General features: G+C 41.1%; 1 protein-coding gene across 2 annotated transcripts in view; it reads left to right on the top strand.

The window, feature by feature from the left end:
* The window catches only part of PIK3CB (phosphatidylinositol-4,5-bisphosphate 3-kinase catalytic subunit beta), a 93,719-nt gene that overhangs the window by 24,841 nt on the left and 50,189 nt on the right, over positions 1-18,689 (top strand). For both annotated transcript variants that reach the window (XM_054639425.2, XM_054639424.2), the window contains one exon: positions 16,445-16,559. The gene's annotated coding sequence lies outside the window, so the exon portion shown is untranslated. The remainder of the gene's footprint in view (positions 1-16,444; positions 16,560-18,689) is intronic.

Genomic DNA, 18,689 nt, shown 5'->3' with positions numbered 1-18,689 from the left:
CTCTAAAGGGTTGCCATCAGTTAACTTACTAAATAAAATGAATAAACTTAATAAATAAAATGAAAATAAATGTAGGGCTTGCTGGGCTGCAGAATGTGATGCTGTATTTATCCAAAGGATGCTTTTGGGTTTGCTGGACTTTCTGACTTTCCACTCTTGGGAGCATTTCCCCACTGGCAGTTTCGGTGGAAGCAGTCCAGGACAGAAAAATCTGAAATAAGCATAATTCACACAGTTGCATAGAAAAGCTTGCTTGTTTGTTTTGGTGGGGTTTTTGTTTGTTTGTTTGTTTGTTATTTTTTAGTGAATGTGTGTTTTCCTCAAACCAATACTCGGGCTAACACACACGGTGTTACACATTCCATCTCAAATCGTTTGCCTCAAGGTATGAAGACTTTGAATGGTGGAGGCCAGAAATTCATATTAATTCATTCAAATACTAATGCCTGAGTGCATGAAACACTTTGTTTTGTGGCAGTGCTGTTAGTCCTTCTAGTCACTCATGTGTGAAAGTTTCCATGTGTTTACTTTTGATAATTAAATCAGATTTGGGGCAAAGATCATCTCGTGTTAGAAATTTAACTTTTTTTTTTTTTAATTATTTTAGTAAGCAAGTAAGCAAGCAGTTTTGCTTTGGGTTGGTAAAGTGTGTATTTACAATCCAGAATGAACAGCAGGTAACCTTTGAAATAATCCACAACTGAGGGAACCTTCAAGGTGAAGGGAACCTGGATCTGGATAATGCCTGAAGCATCAGGTATTTTATTGGCAACATCGACCAATCTGTGTTAGTCTATCAAATTTACATGGGTAAATCCTTTTATCCCAGCCTTTGGTGGAAGGAAATTCAGGAATGTGGTTTCATTTCCATACATTAGGAGCTGCAGAGGAAGCCCTCATGTGCAAATGCCCGTGGATATGTAGGTACCAACATAATCGAATTTACATACTGCTTCAGAAGATTAAAGAAACAAAGGGTGACACCGAGGTGTCAAAACCAGCTTCCTTTGACAAGTGGGATTGGGCAGCTCTGCTTCCCCACGGATCATTGGTGTGTGGCCATTGTCACTGGGTTGATTCTGGCTTCTCTTCTGCAGCCCGAGGTTCATCCCAGCCGGCTCCAGGGCTGCCCACAGCTGAGCCTCCGGGCTGCCCTCACCTACCTTGGCTGATTCCCTGCTCTGGCTTTTGGCCGAGCCCTCCTCGGTTCACTGGAACGGGAGAAGGGCAGTGGTACCCATTTCTTACCTTTGGTGTCCTGACTTGGAATTGTGAATGAGCTGAACTGGGGAGTAACTGCGTGTCTCTGGAGCTACATCTAGGTCTACAGAAGTGTGTTTAGTATTTACTTTTAAAAGAGCATAAGAATTAGGGCTACTATAACTTCCTTCTGACACAAAATATGTAAATTTGCCACTCACAGCTTACTGTGGTTTTTATAAAGCTTGTTAAAGGTGCATTTTTCATAGAGTAGCATTGCATGCAATAGCAATATGCATTGCAATTTTTGCAATGATATTGAATTGTAAAGGGTGCTTTTCTGTTTCTAGACTATTTTGCTTTTGTTTGCAAAAGTGGTTACTCTGATTTTTTAGAAAAGCTTTGTCAATTCATCAAATACCTTTAAGGAACTCCATCAGAGGTATTGATGTCTAGTGTTATGGTTGTGTAGCTCAGCTTTATATGCTGCTGTAAAACTGAACTGTTTTACCTCCCACATTAGGTTGGTAAATAATCTTTTAGTACTTCACTACTGGCTGTATAAATACAATTTTTGTCCCTGTTTTCCAGAAACTGTGATGATTTGGAGTAAAGGCTGTGTTGGGGGTTTAGTTTTTGTGTTGGTATGTGATGTTATGTTTTGTCTTTGCATGAATTTACTTGTAAGGGACAGTGACAGCACTGTTACTCCTAATTTCTTTCTATGACACACAAGTAATCAGTGCCTTCTCATTGCTGTCTCCTTGGGTTCACTTTTAGGGGCTACTAAAGGCTTAGGTTGATTTGAAATTTCTTTTCACAGTGCTCTTCTGAGGCTTTTCCCCACCATATTTGTTATATGCAAAGCAGAAAGCAGAGGCATTAATTTGGAACTAAGGGACAGTTTTCAGTGATGTGTACCCCATTGCACTGCTTGCTCTCCCTTCAGGTCATTCCTATCCTCTCCTTGCCCCCAGGCACCATATATCCACTGGATTTTAAAAAATAAACCTCAGTGAGAGAATTCAGAGGTGAATTGGGGGATGTGAGTTTGGAGTTGGCCTCAGCTGTGGGCAGGAGCTGGTGTGGCTGGCAGAGGTAGATAAAGAGTTCTGTGGAAGTCATGTGGGGCTCTGTGGGGAGAGTTATCTGTTAATAAGAATTTGTAAAAATACTGCTGTGCCTTTAGTTTTATGTTAGTTTTATGGTGCAGTGTTGCTATGAGGTGTTTGCTAACTCTTGGTGTTTCTGGAAGTCCTTTGTGTGCAGGAAGGTATCAGGGCAAGGAAATAATTAAAAAATAAGCATAAGAAAAGCCAGTTGTTCATGGAAGGTGCCATGTGGACAATCACTGGTGGTCTGTACCATTACCCTGACGCTGCCAGAGGCTCAGAGTCCTCCTGTCAGGTGGTTTTGTGACAGATTTAGTGTGGAACACCTGTGCTAGTGTGCAGCTACAGAGTATCAGAAGCAGTTTAAAAATCAGGGTAGGTAGGTGGTTTGGAGAGCATTGGACAAAATCTCTAGAAAATAGAATAGCTGCTGGTATTTTTTAGTGCTTGAGGTTCTTATGGGAGCTAACTCTGGAGCAATTCCTTTTGTTATCTTTGGTAATTACAGTTCTTGAGAGATGCATTTTGATGTTGTTGCATCATTTTATTTTCTAAGAAGGAAAGGTAACTGTTATATTCACTTAACAATTGGATGTTTATGAGTGTAGCATGTTCACAACAGAAGAATATAAAGCCTAGATGATTTAAAAAACTGTTTACATTTGTGTCACTACAAGTAACAGCCAAAAAATGCTGCTTTTGAGTCCTGCAGAAGGATGGTTTTCAGTCAGTGGTGTCATTGCTGTTTAGTCCTCCAGAAGACTGCAGGTTGGTCTGTACTTTGCATGTACAAACCATTGGTACAGACACAGCTGCAGGGGAGAACCAGGTCACCAAAGGCCAGTGTTGCCAGCAGAAACTCAAAAAGCAAAGTACAAAGGTTACCTGGTAGAAAGAAGCACATAAAATGTTATTTGAAAATTGCACTGGGCACTGAATGCCCTTCCTGCTTGGCTTCATCTCTCAAATTCCTTTTCTGGTTTTGAAGAGTACTTTGGTCCTTTTTCCTGTACTTTTTTCCACTTCATCTACCTTTCAGTACACCCAAATTTTTTACTTTTTTTTTTTTAGTACAGTATGGCACTAAGTTTACTACTCTTGGGTTAGTCCTTCTCCCTAGATCTCCATTTTTTCCCTCCCAGCCCCCAAAGAATTTAAGTGTGTTAACCATACGTGACATATGTTATTTACTCTCTGCTGGTGTTGGGATATTTTTTGCATTTGGGGTTTTTTGTGGTTTGGTTTTGTTGGTTTTTTTTTTTTTTCCAGTTCCCTTTTTGACTTAAATAGGTGTTGCTGAGGAAGGCAAGGCCTTTGAGATTTTCACACCACCTGACACATTGTGTATTGGAGTTTGAAAATCCCACGGGGGTCTTGGGCTATTTGTATTTCTGACCTTTAGTGCTGAGCATCTTACTTTGTTTCTGATAGAGGGAAAGAATTTCTGAATTTACTGTTTGGCTGTCTGCATGCCCTGCTGAGGATGCAGTTCAAGACAGATGTTTAAGGAAGATTGTCCAAGTGCTAACCAGGGCTCCTCTGAACAAGGAAGGGTGAGTGCTTGGTGTACAGACAGCAGTGGCAGGGACAGTGCAGGTGTGAGTGCTGTCCCTATGGGCCCAGGCAGCCTCAGGATGGGAGCAGGCACAGCAGAGTGTTGGTCCTGCTCCTAATTCATGGAGATGGACAAGACTGAATCCCCAGAAACAAGTCCAAACCTAGAAGGAAATAAAGTTTGCAATGTAGAATCCTAAAATGATCTGGGTGGAAAGGTTAAAGATTGCACCTCACTGCCATGGCAGGGACACCTTGCACTATCCCAGGTTGCTCCAAGCCCATCCAGCCTGGCCTGGGACACTTCCAGGGGTGGGGCAGCCACAACTTGCTTTACAATTTTACACTAATGTAGTGTACAACAACCAGAAGGGAGCTTACAGCCAGGGGAGGGTCAGGCTTTACCCAAGCACCAAGTGACAGCATGAGAGGAAACTGCCTCAGCTGCACCAGGGGAGGTTCAGGTTGGATAGTAGGAAACCTTTCTTCACCAAAAGCATTACCTAGCATTGAAACTGCCAGAGAAGTGGTGCACTCACCTTCCCTGGATGTGTATAAAAGATGAGCAGATGGGGCACTCAGGGTGTGGTTTGGTGCTGGGCTTGGCAGCACTGGGTTAATGGTTAAACTTGCTCTTAAGGGTCTTTTCCAAGCTAAATGATTCCATGATTTTATCCTGTCCTATGCCAGGTTTAAGTGAAATTGAGGAATTGTGGATTGAGCCACAACAGCAGGAGGTGAGGAGCACTCGTGTGCTTCTGCTGAAGTTTATTTACTTGTGGTAATGACTGAGGTGTGTCTGTGTCTAAGCAGAGCTGCCTTATTTCCCTTTTCATGGGAGGAATCTGATGAATGCTGACCGGAAAGTGAGCAGCAGTTTCTGAACCCTCAGAGTGAAGCAAAACACCATTAGTCTGGCAGATTGTCAGCACCAAATGGTACATTAATTGTTGGCACAGGACTTGCTAGCAAAAAAAGAGACTTTCCTTTCTATTGTCAAAAAGAAAAATGAGGAGGGACTGATTATCTATGCTCAGTAGCTAACGTTGTTCTGCTTTTTAGTATCCATGTAAGACAGATACAATACTTTTGACAAATCCTTTTATATTTTATTAAAAATAAAAAAACCACTTTAGAATATACTGATAATCTGTATCTGGTTACATATCTAACTTATAACACAATAAAATTATTTAAAGCTTTTACAAGCTGTGTGCAAACAACTGCAAAATTGCCCATGTGTTTAGAGATAGAGATATCACTCTCCAGATGTGTAGAATACTGAGAGTCTTCATGCTAGGCCAGTTTTACTTCCCCAGCACTTCAGAGGGTCTTTTTTACATCTCCTACTAGTGGTAGTAATGTAGGGAGGTAATATTTTTTTAATATAAATGTTTATTTACACTTGAATTAGGTGACCTCTAGCTATGTTGAAAATTTTAGTAAGCTCAGAGTAATGACCTAACTCTATTTTTGTCTGAGTAATAGTAACAGCAGTGATGTTTTGTTTACTTAATTGTTGCTTTAACTATTAGGATGTGGTTATTAACTGTTGTGGTGTTGTTGTGAGGATCTCTAGGATGAGGTAAGAGATGAGAATTGACTCTTAAGTTCTTAGCAGGTTGATTTATTATATTATGATATTATATTAAATGATATACTAAAATTACACTAAAGAAAGAGAAAGGAGACATCAGAAGGTTAGAAAAGAGTGATAATAAAAAACTTGTGACAGGCCAGAGTCCCAACACAACTGGACTGGGATTGGTCATTAATTAAAAACAATTCACATGGAACTAATTAAAGGTGCACCTGTTGGTAAACAACTTCTAAACCACATTTCAAGCAATCAGATAATTTTTGTTACATTTTTTTTTCTGAGGTTTCTCAGGAGAAAATTCCTGGCAAAGGGATTTTTCATAAACCATGACAGTGACATTAGGATACCATTTTTTTTATACCCAGTGTCATTCTGCACAAATTAGAGTCCAGCTGACATAAATGCATAACAATTGTTTATTTGCATTCTGCAGTCTCTTTTGATAACTGGGAGCTTCTGTTTCCTCTGGGTGCTGTAAATAAATCTGGTGCGTGAAGAGTTGCAGTGAGAGGGAAGAGCAGAAAAGTTCTGCATAAAAAGGAAAAGCTGAGTGTTTAGTAGAGTTCTTCAATAAAAGCAGGTTTGGCAAGAATGTGAGGATGTAACTTAACAAGTTGGAAAGAATGTTATGACCATAATAAAGTTTTTTTGTCACAATTTCTTGTATGAGTAGTCAATGGTGATCTGCAGCAGCTGAATGCAGATATTGGGTGCTGTCCTAATTTCTGTCACTGCAGATATGCTGGGTTACAACTCACTTTCTGGTAAACCTGCTGGGCACCACAAAATGACAGAAGTCTTTATCTGTTTCTACATTTTGAATAAAGACCTTCTCTCTGTGTATTATTTCTCATACTCCATTTGGTTTAACTGAAAAGCTTCAGCATTAATTTACTTGGATGGGAAATACTGTGAGTAAAGCACTGGCTGGGGATTTGTAATAATTAGATTCTATTTCCAAGTGTGTCACAGGCTCTGTGTGAGTTCAGAGGCATTGGCTTATCCTGGTGTGTGTTTTTATCTGTGCAGCGAGGGTGAGGCAGTTTTCTTTCTTTGCGTGGTAAACTTGAATTCATGTCCTTGAACAAATACAATGGATGTGATGCTGAGGACAGGGCTTGGGGATGGGCCTGGCAGTGCTGGGACAAGTTGGACTCCATCACCTTAGAGGCCTTTTCCAGCCCTAATGAGTCTAAGTTTCTCTGCTGCTTTTAGGATAAATGCAAACACTTAATTGAAAAATACTTTGTAGCAGCTCTGCTAGTTGAAATCGATGACAAATAAGTTTTATGTGCTTTATAATAGGATGGGGAAAAGGTAAATGTGTTTTTAAATAGCCCCATTAAAAAAAAGATCCATTTAAGTGATCACATATAGTTGTTCCAGCTGATGCACAGGCTCGCTTTGGTGACTGTCAGTGAAAATGGTTTTGTCAAAAGAAAATCTCCTTTATCGTGCTTAAAAAAATAGAGGAGAAATTATTCTTAAAAAGTAGGTAGAGGCAGATTGTAGTGCAGCAGCTGAAGTATTTTTAAAGCATCATATCATAAGATTAAAAAGTTAGAGTCTTTAGTGTATTCTTGTCATGGGAATAGAAATTTGAATGATTAACCCCTTTCTATTTATAGCTGTTTTCTGAGTTATTTCGGTTCCATTTAACTTCTGGGTAAATTTCATGAGAAGGCAGAGCAATTCTTGCCTTAGTCTATCTCTGCAGCTCATCATTTTAGTGTCCTCAAGTTACTTTCTTTTTCATGTGAATTTCCCAAACCACGGCTGAATTTTCAGATTTATTTGTAGTTTGGTAACTCGTCAGCTTTTATTATGTACAAGTACAGGATTTATAGAGGCCTTCAGCATTTGGTGGCTCCTTTTGTCTTCCCATCACTACGTGCCAGTTTTTAAAATCCTGGTATATCACTGCTTAGGGGTGAATTCCTGGGGTTATTGCCTCAGGAGAATGAGAGCTGCAGCCTCTGTGTGCTGTACTGATAAAGCTTGAAAGAACCAGACAATATATACCAATTTTGTAAAAGTTTTCCACTCTCTTGATGCCCTAAGTTGCTTCTTCATTGCTGATTTAACTGGGACTTGTTGGCCAGGAAAGTAGCACGCTACTCTTCAGGTGGTTTTTAGCTCTATTTGTGCAGTGATCAAGCATTTCTACCTATGTAATGACAATTTTCTTGAAAAAGAGGCAGTGGCTAGACCCCCATACAGGAAGAGTTCTTCAAAATGGCAGTATCCCTGAAACCTTAGGCTCAAGCACCTACATTTTGGTGGTTAACAGACCAGTTAAGCTGAAAAAAGATTTGTTGGGGTGTAGTGGCAAAGGCAATGGTTTGTTGTTAAACTTTCTGTCATTCTGTGATGTACTTTTTTCTTGCAATGTACAGGTGAGAAGTAAAGTAGGATTTTAAAGGGGCTTTGTTTTCTTTCTCACTTATCTTGGGAGAAAATTTGAAAGGGGTTTAGGGAAATATTTTTTGAGCTTTTCTGCAGTCAAGTATGGTGCTGAGAAATTTCTATCTTGATCAAGCCATCATTGTTTGTGTGAAAACTGAAAAGCCTTTGCTTTCGGTTGCAAGAGTCACTTTTTGGGTGTCTGATTTTGTCATATTTTAATAATTGCTTTCCTAAATACAGATGCTGTCCTCCTGCTCCTGCAGGTTGGAGGTGAAGCAGGCTGGGGTGCAGAATGCAGTGAAGGAGCTCATGGTCATTTATCAGGCTTTGAGATGCCTGTTGGCAGACAGTGGTGTCAGTACTGGTGTCATGACCGAGTGACAGCAGGATAAATAAAATAATAATATCTAAAATATACGATGTACAATAATATCTAAAATATAGAATATAAAATAAACACAGCCCATAGTGTACCTGGATGGAGCCTCTGCTCCATCCTCCCCAGCCTGCATGTGGAAGTGCCAGAGGAGGAGGAGGAGGAGGTGCCATTGCTGGGGCAGTCACAGCCCAGCCCTGCTCAGCCTCTGCTCACAACATGCGAGGGAATTTCTCTCTGCAGGGCTCCTGGCACCCCAAAATGCTTCTGCTTCTCTCAGAAAGGAGCCTGTGAAACAGGTAGCTGGGACTGCAACCTTTCATTAATGAGGGAAGCCATAAAATGCCAGTAGTCTGAATTCCTGAGCTGAGCACTGCAGCTGAGGAAGATGGAAGGGTTTGGGTTGGTTGGTTTGTTCTCACATCAAATATTCTGTAATGTTAGGTGCTATGTCCAAAGGCAGTGTAAAAAATGTGAATACTACTCAAATCTGACTTTTGGATCCAGATTCACATTTAAACTGTTAGTTTGAGGACAGGAGGATTGTCTTTTGTATTTGTTTTTCTTTTGTGGTGTGTTTTTGGTTTTGGTGGGTTTAGGATTTTGTTTGTTTATTTTGTTTTGTTTTTGTTTTTGAAACCAAGCACTCCCTCGCTTCTAGCCTGGGATTAGTTCAGATTTTGAGTTCTTAAAACTCAAAAATCTGAACTAATCCCAGGCTATAGTATTATAGTATATAGTGTGTGTGTGTATATATATATATATATATATATATATATATACACATATATATAGTATATATTATAGTATTATAAATTATCATGCTGAAATTATGCTTCATATTTTAAATATTTTTTCTATGAGGCCTCACTGCCTGAAAGAGGAGGGAGTAGGGAGCAAGAGCAGATTAAAATGCACACTTTTATGATCTAAAAGAGCTAATAGATTTGCTTTTGAGTGTTGGATGTAGCTGGAGGTAAACTGCATTTATTAGATACTTTTATTTTTCCTTCTTCAGCACAGGAACTATTCTTAGTGATTTCTTCTAGTTTCAGGTGGAATTTACTGTAGGCATGTTGTTAGTGATGGAATGCTGTTATTATGTATTATGTGGTAATATTTGGAATCAAAGAGCAAGATGGACTGCAGCAGCATGTCTGTAAAATAAATTTGGTGTTTCTGTGTTGGTTCATAGTCCCTTGCAATCCCCACTTGGGAGTTTGTTTTAATCATAAAGAACAAAGCTTTTCAAGTGATACCTGGAGCAGGGTGGGCAGCACCTTCACAAAATGGCTCAGAATAATTAATAACTGACAAATTGTTCAGTCTTGCTTTTGAATTCTGTGTTCTCATTTCTATAAATTCAAATATGAGCACAACAAAAAGCAGAATTTGGGAACTAAATAGAAGTAAATTTGGGTAGTTTCACCATATTAGGCATTTCACAGAATGTAACTGGGAAGTGAAACGTGGGGACATGCAAATAGTGAAGAAAATAGACTACACAGATCACAAGAAACAGAAATCACAAGCAGTGCTACTAATTACATTTCAAGTAATTGTGGTGGGATCTTCACAGAAACAGGATGAGGACTCACTGCTGTATTTCTCTGTTGAAAGTGCAGGTAAATATTTATTCATGTAGTAACTTTTGGGTGGAACCAGGTGGTGTTTTTCAGTGTTTTTACGTCTGTGACACAGTGGTGAGTAGAAAATGCATCAGCAATAAGGGCCATGTTCAGGCGTTCCTGAATTCAGAGGAAGTGCTTTGTCAGTCCTTATGCACCTTGGCCTTTCAGAGTTTAGGGCAATCAGAGAGAAATAATGAGAAAGGACACCATAAACTTGAGAATGGCTGAAAAGATCTCATTAAACAAATATAAGGTTTCTTTATTAAAAGTAATGGTGCAGGGGTAATTTTGTTCGAGAGTAAGTCCTTGTGTTCTGCCCAGTAATTAACTCTAGATTCAGGAGCAGCTTAAAAAACAAAAGTATGGGATGTGATTGTGTTGTGAAAGAAGACCAAAGAAACAGGAATTGCTGTGCTGCTGGCAGTTAATGCCCCTGCCCTTGTCCCTGAGACTTCTGTCCTTAAATACTGCTTCAGATGTAATGAAATTCCATGCAGCATCAAATATTTTATTATTGCCTGCAGCCTGTTGTAGGATGTGGAAAGCTGAATTTGGGTGCCAGGGCTGCTGAGGGTGTGCAGGGATGGCAGCCAGGCTGGCTGGGGGGGTTCATTGACTCCTGCAAACACCTCTGTAGGTGTCACAAGGGCTTGTGCAGGATGCTGGCTTTGTCTGCACCTGCCTAAACTGCTGCTCAGTGGTTAGGCTGGCTCAGCTCAAGCCTTTGGGCCTCCCATTTCACGTGCAGGTGAGGATTTCTGGGAAGAGGAGCACTGCTCTGTGACCACAGCTTCCAGCTCTTCACTGCTCTCAGCCCATGGAGTGAACCAGAGGTGGAGAAGCTGCAGGGAGGTGGAGGTGGAAGTGATCTGTGGGCCCTGGGAGGAATTCCATCTTCACATGGATGAGTCTGTTCAGGGCTTTGTCCCAGCCCTGGGCTGCTGAGCCAGCTGGGGCATCACTTGTGCCCCGTGCTGCGGCGGAACTGGAAACCAGCTGGAAAGTGTTGCTCACTTGATTCTGTGTTTGTGGAGCACTAGAAAGCTGGAAAGTGTTGCTCACTTGATTCTGTGTTTGTGGAGCACTAGAAAGCTGGAAAGTGTTGCTCACTTGATTCTGTGTTTGTGGAGCAGTAGAAAGCTGGAAAGTGTTGCTCACTTGATTCTGTGTTTGTGGAGCAGTATAAAGCAGATCTAAGCATTTGTTTGTGAGTCATCTGAAATAACAAACACACTGCTGTTTTCACAGAACCGTCACAGCAGCCTTGAACTTTGTGCTTTTTGAAGCGTGGAGTAGCAGACAGAGCACATCCTCCAGCCCAGAGCCTCTCCTGGGAGCTTCTCTTCCCCTGCACTTGTCATTAGAAGTGATCAGCACTGGCAGCCAGCCCTGAGTGCTGAGGGCATCGCTGGGTCTCCCTCAGCACAGTCCTTGCCCATCTCCAGGTCAGCCCTCTGCCCTCAGGTCAGGGAATGTCTGCCTGTCTGGCACAGTGTGAGAGGAAAATTTGCTGTCTAGGAGCCTCTTTTTGTTAAGCTTCCCTAGCAGTGATGTGTTCCCCTTCTGCTTTGCCCAGAGGCATTTCTTTTGGAGGTGACAGAGCAGGAAAAAAACAAGTGAAACGTTCTGGGAAAATAAAAACGAATTATTTTTGTTTAGGTTTCTGTTTGTTGATCCTAAATAGTGCAGGTGATTCCTTCCTGTCTGGAACTATCTGTTCCTGCTGCTTTAATGGAAAGTCCTTCATTTTCCAGTGCCAGTAAGTGCCAACAGTCTTTTGCTCTTAAGTTTGACTTTATTGTAAGGAAAAAAGATTATTTTCCTCAAAACTCCAATCGGATTGAGTTCTAAGATAGAATTAGCAGGAGAGTTACTGGGTTATTCTTGAGCACCATCAGGCAGGATACATCACTGGGAGGGAGGGACACACCCTCCCAGATAAATTCAAATGCCTGTAACTGACACCCTGTTAAAGAATCACTGTGGTCAAAAGAAAGACTATGTTCAAAATCAAGGGGAAAACCTGCAAGATCGTTTTGATGTTGTCTTGCAGATCTAAACTGGAAGGGAACTCAGCAGCACGTGTAACCAAGTGAAAACATGATTCATTGTGAAGCGTATTAGTCTGTGCTTGTGTGAGTATAAATGAGTTTTAACCGAGCCTGTTGGGCACTGCAGGGGATTTCAGAGGTGAGCCAGGGCTCAGTGAGGCAGAGCTCTGGGAAGGGTGAGCAAGGCTCCCTCAGACTGTGAGTCACTGTGGTGGGAGACAGGGCTCCTGCCCTCAGTCACCCACTGCAGAAATGTAATTATGGTATCGACTTCTGGATGAAGGCATAACTGAATCTAGCCTTCAAATCATGTTTTTATCTGTTTAACTTAAAAGAATAATACTGGAAAATGCTAAGTGCTCTCTGCTTTGCCCAGCTTCAGGAATAAGAATGGACATAACCTGACTTACAATTCTGACATAGATATCTCTTTTGAACTCATTTGGTGCTCTGCAATTTCTGTCTCTGCCTTTTTTTTTTTTTTTTCTTTTTCTGTGTCTGTTCTTGTGCAGTGGGAACTTGTTGCTCTGTGCCTGTTCAGTTTTGGTTAAAAGATTTGGTACAAGATACGTGGGTTTCACATTTCAGAGAAGTCTGAGGCTTTTCAAAGGATATTACTGGTTTCTGACCAAACACCAACACCTGCAAAAGTAGAGCACAAAGAAGAATGCTGTCCTGTGTGTAGCAGTGTGCTGTCCACTGTCAGTTTTGTCTCTTGATGTCACTGCAGAAATAGGTGCCACCTTTTAGAGGTCAGAGCTGCTCTGTGCTGCTGAGGGGACTCTGGGCACAGCATTGCTGGGGCAGTGCTTGTGTTGAGCTCTGCTCCCTGGTCAGATGCCACACACCACTGTGTAACAGACATGAAATATTCCTTTCTGAGCTAGGATTCAACCTGCATTTTCAGCCTGGGCCCTCAGCTGTGCATAGTGTGCAGAAGCTGGAAGTTGCTGTCATTTAGGCACATGTGCACTGCTCAGTATTTTAGTTCCTGCACTTGAGTTGTGATAGCTTAGTTACTGGCACTGAATGCTCTTGAAGAATTTTGTGTCTGTTATTGTTGGAACTTCAGACTGAGTTGCTCTATATGTTTCAGTATTTTTTAAAGTTGAAGATACTTGGTGTATTTACTGATCCTTCACACTTTCTTGTCCCTGACTTGGTGAAATGGTGAGTTTCTTCATTGCCACAGCAGCTAATTCACTTTGATATTCACTTGTCCAGTCGTCAGCACTGCTGAGAGCATGAAATGCTCAAGGCAGCTTTGAGGGGACCAAAGCTGTGAACCAAAAGCTCTAAAATGCCCCAGATGTGTATCACTGTCCTAAACTTCTGCTAGTCTCTCCTCATGTCTGTTTAGTGTTTTCTTCCAGGGCAAGAGATTTAATCACAGAGAAGTACCCAAGAAACTGCTGTGTTTTGTCATTCAGCCCACTCAGAGTTCCTTATCCTGAAGTAAACCTGGAGCATCCTCTCTGACAAATGGATTTTTTGTGTTCTCTGGAAGAATTGACAGAGCAGCAGCCTGTCAGATGGGCCTAGAAATTGTTTTAGAGCAGAAGACAATAGGGCCACAATTAGCCCAGTAATTTCTATGTGACACCTTACATTGCTTATGAATTATTTTTTTCTCTCTTCTCTTTTTCCTTTTCTTTGTCTTTGTGAGTGGCCTATTCTCTTGGTTTGTAATTGTTTAACATTATGCCACACAGGAATTTTAGGAAAAAGTTTCCTGTAGCTCTTCTCCCTTTCTGTCCTTGTGATATAATTTTTTTTGGTAATACATTCATAAGTGTTTCTTTGGACATAGGGAGTGTCGGTGAAGAGCTCTAAAAAGTTTTTCTGTATTGTCACAGGCATTTTGATTGCCACCACACAGTGTTATGATTGCTGAATTGCCTCATAAGATTGTTAATGTTTTAGAAAAAACAAGTCGTGATTTACATAAAATCACTATCTGTGTAATGAGGGTGTGATTAAAGGATTCACGAAAATTATTATTTTGCCAAATGCAATTTCTCATGCAGAAGTTGCAACTGGAATGGAAAAGGATTTCTGTTGGGTCCCTGGTGGGTGCTGTCAGAAGAAGTTACATGGGTGTGGGCCCAGAGTGGTTCTGGGGTGTGTTTCTGGCTGGGGTCACACCCAGCAGACCCAGAAGAGAGCCTGTCTGTAGTGTCCAGCTGCCAGTTCTGTTTTTCCCATGTTCTCCAGAGAACTGCAGTGGGGAAAAGAGATGTCCTCAGAGATTGCAGTTTGTGAGGCAGTTCCTCCAAATCCTTCTGTCCTTAGGCAGTTCCCAAAGATGGTGCTGGCAGGTTTGTGATGTGGTTGGAGTCCTCAGCAGCTGCCCACAGGCAGTAAAAGGCCAGCAGGGTTTGTACCCTGTCTGCTGGGTGTAACCAGAAAATTCTCCATTCCTGGAGTGAAGGTGGGAAGTGTCCTGGCTGCCCATGTGTGATCTGCAGCCCTTGGGTACCACCTCTCTTAACCCCTGCTCTGCTGCTCTGCAGAACAGGAAGGGTTGGTTGGTTGGTTGGTGAGAAAAACAAGGCTGCACACTCTCATCCTCTAGTGAAGGGTTTGTTTCTCATGCTTGGATGTAGCAATGGGTGCTTTGTTTGTGTACTTTAGAAATGGTTTAAGGTCTCAAGAGCTGGCAGATCCCCCACAGTTGGTTGTAGAGGACCAGCCTGTTGTCAGTGTGATGTCTGAGCTGCAGAGATCCAAAGTGCTGTGAGAAAAGAGGGGAAACAGGACAGGGAGCTGTGACAGCAGCTATTCACAATGCAGTGGTTTGTTTAAGCTGTACCATTTATAGACCCTGGGTAATTTTTGGTCACCCACCATCTGATTGGTCATCATGTGTCTAGTTAGCCCTTGACCTCTAGAAGTTTGGAATATCCAGCTTTTGGTCAGTGTCCTGCTCCTGCCATGGGTATGGCTCAGTCACACACTGTGCCCCTTGTGTGAGGGGCCACAGGTCATGCAGGATTTCTTCCTTGGGTGGAAGTTCTGTTGTCATGCCTGTGAGCTATAGCAGGATGCATTTCACAGCCCCTCCTAAGATCCTGCCTGCTGGCCAGTAGCCTTTGATTAGGATTTTTCTGATTCCACGAGCACAAATATTGACATGGCTGTAAAACATGAATTCCAGGCTGGTGGTTCAGCCTTGGTTCTGTGAAATTCACACTGATGCTTTGTCCATGCAATTTCCAAATCACATATTATTGTCTTCATTTTTCTCTAGTCATTTTCTTTCTCTTGTGTGTGTTCTCTGCTGTAGGGTCCTAGGCGTTAATTATGAGAAGTTTTTGGACTAACTCATGCCTCTGTAAATAAATCAAATTACTCAGTGTGTGTGGACTGGCTTCTTGGACACCAGGTGAAAACCCATTTTGTGACAACACCTTTATGCACCAGAAGGTTGTGCATGGAGCAGTAACTTAACCTTTTTTAGACCTAAGTACATGAGGCAGTAAATATTTATCCCTCAAAGCCACTGAAGAGTTGGAGCTGCTTCAGGGGGCTCCACGTGCCAATTCCCAGAGGAATTCTGCTCTGTAGGATGAGGAGTGGCAGCCCTCCCTCCCTCCCTCCTGGTCACTGTGATGTTCTCACGAGCTCAGGGGGACCTGCCTGGTGTGGTTTAGAAGAAGAATTGTTTATGGGAAGTGCAGGGTAGTTGCATGTCTTGTGCTTTGTGGCTTGGCCTACAAACCTGGAGATAGCATCAGTGCAAGCTGCCAGCCCTGCTGGGTGCTCAGGGGATTGAATGGTTTTTGTTCTCTTCTCTTTCCTGAGAGCTCCATTTGCAGGCTACAGCTGAGAGGATAATGCCTTGGCTCTGTGGAGATGTTCTGCCCTCTACATCTGCAGGGTGTGGGTTGATGAGAGACCTTCTGAACCTGTCACAGGTTGAACTGTGACTAGGAATATGGGGGCACTTGTGTCATCAGCTCAGCTTCTCCATAGTAGAACTACAGGTGATATTAGACTCTTAAAAAAACCCAAACCCACCAAAATCCTCCCAAACAAACAAAAAACCTCTACCAAAATCACCTTACAGTCCAGAGGAAAAAGAGAAAATGTGCTTAGGATAAGAAGGCAACTCTGTCTCCTTTTTTTTTTGGCTTTACATGCAATGGAGATCTGCTAGTCTGGTTCAAATTAAGGGTACAAAAATTTGAAAATATTTCTAGCAGCTAAAAATGCTTTTGACTAATTCATGATCATAAGACTTATTAGAATAAATTGCATATTCAAATTATTACTTCCTTTTTTTTCCTTTCTGCTAGCAGGTTGTTTGTGGATTTGACATTAATTTAATTGTTAGATTAATCACAATTGTGCAGTAGGAATGTGGTGCTGTAGTATTTGAAGGCAGTAAAAAATAGTGTGATTATTTAGGTATTTCTGCACAGAAAGTTGGTGCAGCTTTTACACCAAATACAAATTGCTGATTTTCTCATTTGGTCAATAACATTATTGAAATTGTGTTTTACTTTTTTTAGATCACATTGAGGTCATCTCGTGGAATCTTCTGAAAAAACAAGAGTAATAGGAGAAAATGTTTAATAAAAGTATCTTCTCTACACAGTCAAACTGAAACAGGGAAGGTTCATTGGAGTAAGTATTACAGGACTGGGGTTTTCTGGGGTTGTTTTCTATTGGCTTTTGCTTGTAAAGTCAGCATGATTGTTAGGCTTTTATTGTATTTAACTTTGTTGTAGTTACATTAAAAATATAAATGGGTGACTCTACTCATTTCAGTTGATCAGCTGGTAATGGACTCATGGATTCTCACTGAACCATCTTCCCTCTTGGAAGTAGTTGTATCTTGTGAGATTGGGATGGGTTTCAGGTTTTTCTCTTGGCTGCTGTGTATGCTGCCTGTGGTTTTGAGCAGAGGGTTGTCTGGTATAGATGTCATTACATATAAGCCCCTATTTGCTGGAAAGAGTTAAAGCACTGCTTGTATTTTCCAGGGAATTTGAAAATACACTTGTTTTTTTTTGGCCTGTAACGATCCAGTCATGGCCCTTATGACTGACTTTATTTTTGTTGTGGGTATTATTTGTCCTGTATTGCAGTTCCATCATTCATCAAACTTGCTTAGGTTTTCAGTTTCTGAATATCAGAGACATCTTTCCTTCACTGTTTGTAGTTCACTTCCAGCTTTTGTGAATTCTGGGCTGACACATGTGTGTCTCATTTCTGATAAAAGGAGCTTCTCTACCTAATGCAGGTACTGTGGATGGCACTTTTTGCTACCAGATAAATAAACATTTGTATCCTGATACAGTGTAATTCTTAATTTCTGTATCCTTCATGTGCTTGAGATGGGAAATGTAATCATTTCTCTGCCACTTTGCATTGGATTGTCAGATGTTTAAACATATTCTCCTTAGAAACTGGGAAAAAGCTGTATTTGTCTGATGCATTTTAAATGCATATGTCTGATGTAAAATGTAATATGCAAAATGCATGTGTCTGATGCATTTTCCTCCTGCTGTGTGGTAGTGTGAATGGAACTCTGCAGGAGTCACTGGGAATAGTCCTGAATGCCTGGCTGGGAGTGAAAAAGATCTGGCCATTAGAACTGAGAAGGGTGAGAAGTCATTTTACTTTACAAGAAGTATATTTTAGCATTTTACTCTATTACCAAGAGGAAATGACTCCTCTTAGCTTCTTCTTTGAACACAGATGTGTAGGGGGTGTCATAATTTGGGTAGAACAATGTTTGTGGAACCTAATCAGACAAGAAAAGCTTTTCATCCTTGGTGTTTTGAACAAAGTGTCTTTAACTGACAGAATAACGTTTGGATTGATCCATTTCCTGCCTTAAAGAAAAAAATTCTATAAAATTTTCAATTTAAAGAAGTTGATGTGCATTAGTTCCCTTTCTCTAGGTACTTGAAAGAAATGCTACAATTTTAAGTCAGCACATTTAAATTTCATCAGTTCCTGATCTAGGCCAAATGTCAAGTGACTGGTAAATACTCATATGCAACATTCTTGTGGCACCTGACTCTGAATTCTGACCCCTGAAGTGTTCAGGAGCTGTGTTATGTGGAGTTATTTGTCTTTTACTGCCTTATTAGATTACACAGTAGAAATACAGGCACCTGTTCACAAGGTCCCAGTACAAACAATAAACCAACCTATTTGCCAACTGCACACTTAGTTTGACAAGTTAATTCTTGACTCTGGTAATCAAGTTACTAAAACAGATAAATAATAAAGTTGCAGCTGAGCTCCCCAAACAAATAAAATGAAGAATGTCCTCTTTAGTAATTTTAAATCATTGTTCTTAGGCTTATGCCAGACACAAAACTTGCTCAGGTGTTCAGTAGTCAGTAAACTTGTGTTTTTTCCCTCCCCCCCACCCTTTTTGGTTTTTTGGTGTTTTTTTTTTAAGAGACTCAGAGAATTCCATTGTTACAACTTAAAATTAATTCAGATTTTTCCTTTTTGGAGAAATGTTTTGCAACCCGTTTGTTTGTTTGTTTTTAGTTGGAGTTCATGTGCTTGTGTGTGTTTGGATCATCACAAGGTATTTTGCAATTGGACTTTTTAAATTCCAATTAGCATTAAAATAAAGTTCTCTCAGCATCTCTATTCACAGTTAAAAAGCCAGATGGAGTTCTTGTGAAGTCTTGGAAGCAGATGCTGACTCTCACAGCTGGGGAAAAGTAACCCCAGGAGCAGCCAGGCCCTGCTGAAGGGATGCTGGAGGCTCCAAGGGCTGCTGTATTT

This window comes from Agelaius phoeniceus, chromosome 10 (assembly GCF_051311805.1).
Source record: "Agelaius phoeniceus isolate bAgePho1 chromosome 10, bAgePho1.hap1, whole genome shotgun sequence".
NCBI classification, from domain to species: domain Eukaryota; kingdom Metazoa; phylum Chordata; class Aves; order Passeriformes; family Icteridae; genus Agelaius; species Agelaius phoeniceus.
The sequence above is the reverse complement of the archived record's forward strand: the minus strand, read 5'-3'. Positions and strand labels throughout refer to the sequence as shown.